Here is a 10,523-nt window from a genome sequence, read left to right on the forward strand (position 1 = left end):
TACTTCCGTTTGTTTCTAGCAATCCTAGCACAATATGAATTATTTCAGGTAAAAGACCAGGCTTCCGCTTGAACCTAATTATCCTAATATCAGGGTTCTAGTTAGCTACTCTAGAACACAAGCAATAAGAGAAATTCAATCGATGGATATCACAAACAACTCAGCAATTCTATATTTGGAGCTAATCCTTCATAATCCTATATGAACCCTAAATCTAACAAGGTGAAGTATTCAGACATAACAAAGCAATTCATGATAATAAACATAAAAAAAATGCATTAATAAATTAAGGTTAGAAATATTGGAGTTCTCATACAATTGTCTGAAAGAGTCTTGGATCTTCTCTCCAGATCTAGTAAAAACCTAGGGATAATTAATCTAGGAAGCCATTTCTCATATTTAGAGAAAGACACCAAGTTTTCTTTTCCTGCCTAAGACGAGGTCCGGCTTCCTGGCCAGTTTTTCCTCTTACCTCCGGATAAAATGAAAAAATTCTCCAAAGAGAGATCTTTCCATATTTTAGGATATAGAAGGATCTAACCTAATTCTAGACTACAAAGACATATAAAAGGGCCAGGTTTCCAAACCTTAGAACAATGGATTGACCATTTACAACTTCGTGTATATAGTTAGGTGGCTAGAACAAGGGTTAGTAGACCTAAATGTTGTAGTTTCCGCTGTAAAAATCTTGATCTTGTACTATTGTTTTCATTGTTTATTTCATGTTTATGTAGTATCACGAAAAACTCTATTTAAACTTATCGTAACACCTAAAATAAAATTTAAAAATAATTCATATTATATTATTTAACTATATATTAGGTCAAGTTATATTTTTTTTTTGTCAAACATGCAAAATATATAGACTTTAGACGAGTTAAAAAATTAATTATCCAAATTTCAATTATATAAAAAAACAAAAAACACAAAAACTTTGAGTAATATAAGATGAATTAACAATATAACTAAATTTATTTATAATATATTTAATATTTTTTTATATATTGTATTAATTAAAACTACATATTTCATTTTTATTTATACCAAAATCTGTTGAGGAAGAATAGTTTAAAAAAAATCTTATGAAATTGTTATTATTATTTTTGTTGTCAGCATCTTATGAAATTATATTTTTGAATAATAATTCTTTAACTTTGTAATTACCAAAAATTATTATTAAATGTATTTATAAAGATTTAAAATAAAATTATATCTTATTTTAAATAAATTTTATAATTATAATATATTTTACCAAACTAAATATAAAAATTATATTTAATTTATAGAGAAACCTGTTTTATTTTCCTAAATAAGAAGTTGCATTCAATCAAACAAATTGATAAATTAACTAGTAATAGTTTATACGTTTCAACATGTTGAAATTAATAATTAAATAATTCATTTATATAAATTGTAAAATGGTTAAAATATATATGCTTTGATATCTTCGTTTAGTTATTATGTAAAATGACTAACCAAAAGAAAATTTCAAATTTCATTAAAAAATATTTATGTGCTTTGAAAACATTGTCCTAGGCCTGGGCATTCGGGTCTTCGGGTCTTCGGGTCGGGTTCGGATCGGGTATTGTCGGGTCCGGGTCCTTCGGTTCCTAGCAATTTAGACCCATATAGGTACCTATAACTTTTCGGGTCGGTTCCGGGTCGGGTCTTGTCGGATCCGGGTCGGTTCGGGTCTATAATCTCAATATCCGTAAAATACCCAAAAATTTAGGATATATTTCGGATCCGGGTCGGTTCGGGTATTTAGGACCCGAAATAGACCCGAAGTACCCGAACTGGACCCGAAAACTCTAAAAATACCCGAAGAACCGCAAAAATACCCAAAAATTTATCCAAAATCAGACCCGAAAACCCAAAACATACCCAAATTTTACCCGAATACCCAAATTATATTTTCTAAAAATCTAAAAAAATTTCAACAAAAACCTACAATTATACCCGAAAATCTAAACCCGGAACTTTAAAAAAAATCCAAAATACCAAAAATATACCCAATCACCCAAATATACCTAGTATATACAATTATTTGCGGGTACTTCGGGTATTCGAACGGGTCTCTGGTAGGACCCGGACCCGAACCGAGACCCGCAGGTCCAATAAAAAAAAGATCCAATAGGTACTTAGCATGGACCCGGACCCGGACCCGAACATGTATTTTCGGATCGGTTCCGGTTCGGATCTTCGGGTCCGGGTAAAATGCCTAGGCCAACACTGTCCGATCTTTTTTTTTTTCTCTAGTTCAATCAATTAATTTGGAATCATTATATAGAATCAACATTACCCAATATACTTACTATTTGTATCTTCATAAATCTTTATATTTTCAAATTTTGGTTAACAATACCATATACAGTATAGATTATTTTTAAAATATGATATCACACTTTGGTTCAAAATAAAACATAATAAACTGTTTAATTGATATTCAGAATTCGTATAAAAACTGTTTTAATAGATCCAAACATTGAATATACTTGACATTACAATATATAGTAATTTATATTCACAAATTTAAGATATTTATAAATTTAGTGAAAATAGAGAGGAAATGGTTAACATATAAATTATCATATACATATAAAATAATTGAATAATTGAAAAACTAACACGAGTTATGTTGCCGACGTAGATAATTGTAACATCCCGAGTTGTGATATGTGAAAAGGCTTAAGAGAATTGATTTGGCTACCTATGTCACTAAAGTTGACTTATCTTTTCCGGAGCACATCTTGAAAGAACTCTAGAGTTAAGCGTGCTTGAGCTGGAGTAGTGAAAGGATGGGTGACCTATCGGGAAGTGATTCGCGATAGCGTGCGAGTGAGGCCAAAGCATGGGAAAAGGTCGGGTGGTGATTGCAGGGTCAGTAAACAATGATTTCGAGCCTTTAGAAAAATTAACGGACCGATCGCTGGAACGGGATGGGCCCACGGGCCGAGAGAGCGGGCGTGGGTGGCCCATTAGCTGTGGGCGGTCGGGGCGTTACAAGTGGTATCAGAGCTGGTTAGCCATCTCAGTTCTGACCTGAGAGGCGTCTTGAGACCTGTCGTGGGGCGCAACGAGGACGTTGCGTTCTTTGAGAGGGGGTGAATTGTAACATCCCGAGTTGTGATATGTGAAAAGGCTTAAGATAATTGATTTGGCTACCTATGTCACCAAAGTTGACTTACCTTTTCCGGAGCACATCTTGAAAGAACTCTAGAGTTAAGCGTGCTTGAGCTGGAGTAGTGAAAGGATGGGTGACCTATCGGGAAGTGATTCGCGATAGCGTGCGAGTGAGGCCAAAGCATGGGAAAAGGTCGGGTGGTGATTGCAGGGTCAGTAAACAATGATTTCGAGCCTTTAGAAAAATTAACGGACCGATCGCTGGAACGGGATGGGCCCACGGGCCGAGAGAGCGGGCGTGGGTGGCCCATTAGCTGTGGGCGGTCGGGGCGTTACAAGTGGTATCAGAGCTGGTTAGCCATCTCAGTTCTGACCTGAGAGGCGTCTTGAGACCTGTCGTGGGGCGCAACGAGGACGTTGCGTTCTTTGAGAGGGGGTGAATTGTAACATCCCGAGTTGTGATATGTGAAAAGGCTTAAGATAATTGATTTGGCTACCTATGTCACCAAAGTTGACTTACCTTTTCCGGAGCACATCTTGAAAGAACTCTAGAGTTAAGCGTGCTTGAGCTGGAGTAGTGAAAGGATGGGTGACCTATCGGGAAGTGATTCGCGATAGCGTGCGAGTGAGGCCAAAGCATGGGAAAAGGTCGGGTGGTGATTGCAGGGTCAGTAAACAATGATTTCGAGCCTTTAGAAAAATTAACGGACCGATCGCTGGAACAGGATGGGCCCACGGGCCGAGAGAGCGGGCGTGGGTGGCCCATTAGCTGTGGGCGGTCGGGGCGTTACAAGTGGTATCAGAGCTGGTTAGCCATCTCAGTTCTGACCTGAGAGGCGTCTTGAGACCTGTCGTGGGGCGCAACGAGGACGTTGCGTTCTTTGAGAGGGGGTGAATTGTAACATCCCGAGTTGTGATATGTGAAAAGGCTTAAGAGAATTGATTTGGCTACCTATGTCACCAAAGTTGACTTACCTTTTCCGGAGCACATCTTGAAAGAACTCTAGAGTTAAGCGTGCTTGAGCTGGAGTAGTGAAAGGATGGGTGACCTATCGTGAAGTGATTCGCGATAGCGTGAGAGTGAGGCCAAAGCATGGGAAAAGGTCGGGTGGTGATTGCAGGGTCAGTAAACAATGATTTCGAGCCTTTAGAAAAATTAACGGACCGATCGCTGGAACGGGATGGGCCCACGGGCCGAGAGAGCGGGCGTGGGTGGCCCATTAGCTGTGGGCGGTCGGGGCGTTACAAGAAAAAAAAATTGATTTCATTTGGTGTACACAAGGATTCGAACCCGGGTTCCTTGAATTAACGCATCCCCACTCGACCACTCTGCCATGTAGTAAAGTAAACATGGTGTAGTTGTTTAGTGTCTCTAAAAGAACGCGACAACCCAGGTTCGACGCTTGGAGGGTGCGATCATACCAGCACTAATGCACCGGATCCCATCAGAACTCCGCAGTTAAGCGTGCTTGAGATCATTGTATTGATTGATCACTAGGTTGTTAGAAATGAATGGAAGTGAATGTGGAAAAATCAATAGATGACGTTAGGAAATGATAAAATGCATTAACTGATTGTAGTGGCTAGTCAGTCCTAGTTCCCGCATAGAGTAGTATAGAGGGTCATGCGGGCAGGCTGGGCTAGAACCACTTCACTGAGTAACTTGTTACTCACCCCTCCATTTCCATTTTTCCCTGTGCGCAGGACTGTAAGTAGAAGTATATGGATGTGGGTGTGACGGTATTTCAACGAAGGTTATGCGCTCGTCTCTCGGGACCAGTAACGGGACACGTAGAGTTGGCTAAATGAGTAGACATGTGTCCTTAACGCCCCTTCGATCCCCCGGCGTCCATTGTAACAGCCCGATCCCCCGGCGTCCGACCGGGGTTATCGAAGGGGCGTTAAGGACACGTGTCTACTCATTTAGCCAACTCTACGTGTCCCGTTACTGGTCCCGAGAGACGAGCGCATAACCTTCTTTGAAATACCGTCACACCCACATCCATATACTTCTACTTACAGTCCTGCGCACAGGGAAAAATGGAAATGGAGGGGTGAGTAACAAGTTACTCAGTGAAGTGGTTCTAGCCCAGCCTGCCCGCATGACCCTCTATACTACTCTATGCGGGAACTAGGACTGACTAGCCACTACAATCAGTTAATGCATTTTATCATTTCCTAACGTCATCTATTGATTTTTCCACATTCACTTCCATTCATTTCTAACAACCTAGTGATCAATCAATACAATGATCTCACTCATTGCCACACACGTCAAACCCTAGGCTTAACCGACTCATCATACCAGTCCGACTCGATCCTATGACACCTTTAACTCCCTGTTACCCGACCATGAGCTAAAAACCCTACAATGAACATCCTTTTCATCTTTTCGTCCTTTTCAACAGTGGGTAGCCCCAACTAGGCTTCTACCCCATATTCTTGTGGATTGGCCACATCTCCTATGGGTGCTTCCATATTCTTGTGGATTGGCCACATCTCCTATGGATACCTAGCATGGACTACTACCCCACATGCACATCCTTTTCATCTTTTCGTCCTTTTCAACAGTGGGTAGCCCCAACTAGGCTTCTACCCCATATTCTTGTGGATTGGCCACATCTCCTATGGGTGCTTCCATATTCTTGTGGATTGTCCACATCTCCTATGGATACCTAGCGTGGACTACTACCCCACATACTTTCCTTAGACCCTCTATATGCTTTCCCACCCATGCTTAACCTTAACATCATTCTCTCATACTTTTACTTATCCTTTCACTTCCTTATCATTTTCACTTATCCCTTCCCATTCTCATTTACCTTCCTTTTTCATTCATACTTGTACTTGGGACTCAATTCACTAGACGCCACCCGCTATCGGTGTCACACACAATACACATCGCATTCAAGTTCTACTTCAATAACTTTTATAATCATTACTCTTCTATCGTCCTAGCATTTATTTCTCTCTAGCATCCTAACTTCAATCACAACAACACATGGGACAACAATCCAAACATACTAGAATCAACTACCAATCAATCATCACCACAACAATTCAATTCAGTTCATCGAGTCCCATTTATCAGTATGAGGGTTCTTATGCATCATGATCCATTCATCTATCATCCTAGCAATACCATGTCCTATCAACCTAACTCCCAATCAGGGTCTAATCAAACCTAACTCCAACATATAGGAGTATACAGAATCATGAAAGAAGGTTGGGTTCGAGACACTCCACCTTAGCCTAGTACTGGATCTGGATCTGGAACAAGAGACAAAGGGGATGAGATCTGAACAGAACTGGAACAAGTAAACAAGAGAGACGAGATCTGGTCACCACCACAACACCACACGGCCACCACCATCACCACACTCGGACGATCACCCCACCACCACTTGGACGACGACCACCACCGCCACCGGTGGCTCGGCTTGCTCTTGGGGGACTCTCGGCGAGGAGAGCGGAAGAGATCCAACAGAAAGAGAAAGGAGAGGGAGAGAGAGAGAGAGAAAGAGAGGTGTGAGAGAAGAAGAGAGAAAAGGAAAAGAGAAGCTTGACGGCTAGGGTTTCCTAGTCTCTCTAAATCTCTGCAGAGCTTCGCTCAAGTTTCAGAATGAGAGAAAAGAAGAGCTGCATCTCTTTTTATAGGAAATGATGAAGGGAACCCTAGGTTTTTGTCAAATGGGCCGTAGAGAAGCCCATTCTTTTATGAAAATTTTTGGGCCAGGAACTGGGCCGTTACAATCTCCCCCTGTTATACGGAATTCGTCCCCGAATTCCAAGCCCTAGACTTCCGAACTTAACATCCGATTTCGAAATGGACTCACACAATCACATATCATCCAAGGGAGGCACATAAGGCGAGAACAACTTTGCTCGGGATCGTTTAAAAAAAAACCAAAGAATGAATTAAGCTTAGAAAGAAATTCTGCAAGTAAAATAATGTATCTAATCAAAACCATATTAGACGTATAGATATAGTGGGTGGTTTTGAAATCGTTTACGGAACTTTTAGGAGAATCAAAACTTTCACACTCTTTTCTTTTAATGAGAACAAGTTTTTTTTTTTTTTTTTTTTTTGAAAACGTCGGAAATGCTGATCCCTTAGGACAAAACTAGGGGATCTTAACCCGCTCTGATACCAATTGTAACAGCCCGATCCCCCGGCGTCCGACCGGGGTTATCGAAGGGGCGTTAAGGACACGTGTCTACTCATTTAGCCAACCCTACGTGTCCCGTTACTGGTCCCGAGAGACGAGCGCATAACCTTCTTTGAAATACCGTCACACCCACATCCATATACTTCTACTTACAGTCCTGCGCACAGGGAAAAATGGAAATGGAGGGGTGAGTAACAAGTTACTCAGTGAAGTGGTTCTAGCCCAGCCTGCCCGCATGACCCTCTATACTACTCTATGCGGGAACTAGGACTGACTAGCCACTACAATCAGTTAATGCATTTTATCATTTCCTAACGTCATCTATTGATTTTTCCACATTCACTTCCATTCATTTCTAACAACCTAGTGATCAATCAATACAATGATCTCACTCATTGCCACACACGTCAAACCCTAGGCTTAACCGACTCATCATACCAGTCCGACTCGATCCTATGACACCTTTAAGTCCCTGTTACCCGACCATGAGCTAAAAACCCTACAATGCACATCCTTTTCATCTTTTCGTCCTTTTCAACAGTGGGTAGCCCCAACTAGGCTTCTACCCCATATTCTTGTGGATTGGCCACATCTCCTATGGGTGCTTCCATATTCTTGTGGATTGGCCACATCTCCTATGGATACCTAGCGTGGACTACTACCCCACATGCACATCCTTTTCATCTTTTCGTCCTTTTCAACAGTGGGTAGCCCCAACTAGGCTTCTACCCCATATTCTTGTGGATTGGCCACATCTCCTATAGGTGCTTCCATATTCTTGTGGATTGGCCACATCTCCTATGGATACCTAGCGTGGACTACTACCCCACATACTTTCCTTAGACCCTCTATATGCTTTCCCACCCATGCTTAACCTTAACATCATTCTCTCATACTTTTACTTATCCTTTCACTTCCTTATCATTTTCACTTATCCCTTCCCATTCTCATTTACCTTCCTTTTTCATTCATACTTGTACTTGGGACTCAATTCACTAGACGCCACCCGCTATCGGTGTCACACACAATACACATCGCATTCAAGTTCTACTTCAATAACTTTTATAATCATTACTCTTCTATCGTCCTAGCATTTATTTCTCTCTAGCATCCTGACTTCAATCACAACAACACATGGGACAACACATCCAAACATACTAGAATCAACTACCAATCAATCATCACCACAACAATTCAATTCAGTTCATCGAGTCCCATTTATCAGTATGAGGGTTCTTATGCATCATGATCCATTCATCTATCATCCTAGCAATACCATGTCCTATCAACCTAACTCCCAATCAGGGTCTAATCAAACCTAACTCCAACATATAGGAGTATACAGAATCATGAAAGAAGGTTGGGTTCGAGACACTCCACCTTAGCCTAGTACTGGATCTGGATCTGGAACAAGAGCCAAAGGGGATGAGATCTGAACAGATCTGGAACAAGTAAACAAGAGAGACGAGATCTGGTCACCACCACAACACCACACAGCCACCACCATCACCACACTCGGACGATCACCCCACCACCACTTGGACGACGACCACCACCGCCACCGGCGGCTCGGCTTGCTCTCGGGGGACTCTCGGCGAGGAGAGAGGAAGAGATCCAACAGAAAGAGAAAGGAGAGGGAGAGAGAGAGAGAGAAAGAGAGGTGTGAGAGAAGAAGAGAGAAAAGGAAAAGAGAAGTTTGACGGCTAGGGTTTCCTAGTCTCTCTAAATCTCTGCAGAGCTTCGCTCAAGTTTCAGAATGAGAGAAAAGAAGAGCTGCATCTCTTTTTATAGGAAATGATGAAGGGAACCGTAGGTTTTTGTCAAATGGGCCGTAGAGAAGCCCATTCTTTTATGAAAATTTTTGGGCCAGGAACTGGGCCGTTACAATAATGCTTGTCATGAATCATAATGAATATCATATATAATTAAAATGTATATACTGATTATACATATTTTAATTTTTGTCAACATTATCATGTCTTATAATGAACAGATGGACCTTTTCACATGTGTCAACTTGTTTCCTTATTGTTTAATATTATAATAAGTATGTCCTATGATTAGAGTTATAAAATATATCACATAATGCATAATAGTATAATATTGGTTATCATAGGAACTTTTATTTTGTTGGTTATTTTATTCTGATTTCGTCATTAAAACCACCTTAAATTTAAGCGATAGAATGATCTTTTGTCGTAAAAATAAAAAATCTATTGGCTTCCACTTTAGTTTAATCTTGTCACATAATATATTGTATGTGGTTTGCTAAACCGATTTATACAGAACCAGTTTATGCTCTTTATTGGGCTTCTAATGAAAAGTTGACAAACAAAAATCGTACCTTCGCAACATTTAGTTGGCTTGTTAGGGGAAAAATAACGAAATGGGTTTGATAAAATGCAGAGTACGAGGGATGGCAAACGTGATATTTTTTGTAACGATATTTTTTAACGTGATATTGCATATTTGATACGACGTTCGATTCGACAACCGATAATACTACATGTCTTACGATGACATATGCCATACTGCATCACTTGAGACGTCCTATGGAGATCCACGCCTGCCCAGATTTACTTGCACCATGTTGAAGATCTTTTGTAAGCTTTTCTTCATAGTCTGCATAATTGTTTAATAAATCGTTTTCTCCGAAACTTGAAACTTGGATTTCCTGTAATCTGCAAGAAATTGAATAGTTTGGGATTCGAACCCCAGATCGGGGTGTAGAATCTTTTAAACCTTAATCAGTAGGCTACGGTGCTTCCACGGCAAACGTGATATTTATGCTTAGATGGTAGGTTCCACGGCATTAAATTGTGAAAAATTGCCAAAACGGAACAGAAAAACAACTATATTGTCCCTTTACCATAAATTTCTTTTAGGTCCGTTTTGGATTCAGATACCCTTGACCAACTTAAGAAATTCATATCAATTAATTTAAGAGTCAGAAAAATATGAAAAATTATACAAAATGTACATAAACAACAAACAATCATATGAAAAATATTTTGGTTGACTAAATATTAGGGGAATACAATTTTATTTTTTTGGTCTACGAATAGCATAAAACACAATCTAGTGTATGCGAGCATGTAGATGTAGTTTCGGTTAACTACATAAGTATATGCAGCTTTTAGAACGTAATATCTACTTAAAGGTCATTAGTCTACCATCGCAGATTGAATTAACTACCGTTTTCCCTATGATATGAACTACGGTAGATTTGAC

Source organism: Brassica napus, chromosome C8, assembly GCF_020379485.1.
Source record: "Brassica napus cultivar Da-Ae chromosome C8, Da-Ae, whole genome shotgun sequence".
Lineage (NCBI taxonomy): Eukaryota > Viridiplantae > Streptophyta > Magnoliopsida > Brassicales > Brassicaceae > Brassica > Brassica napus.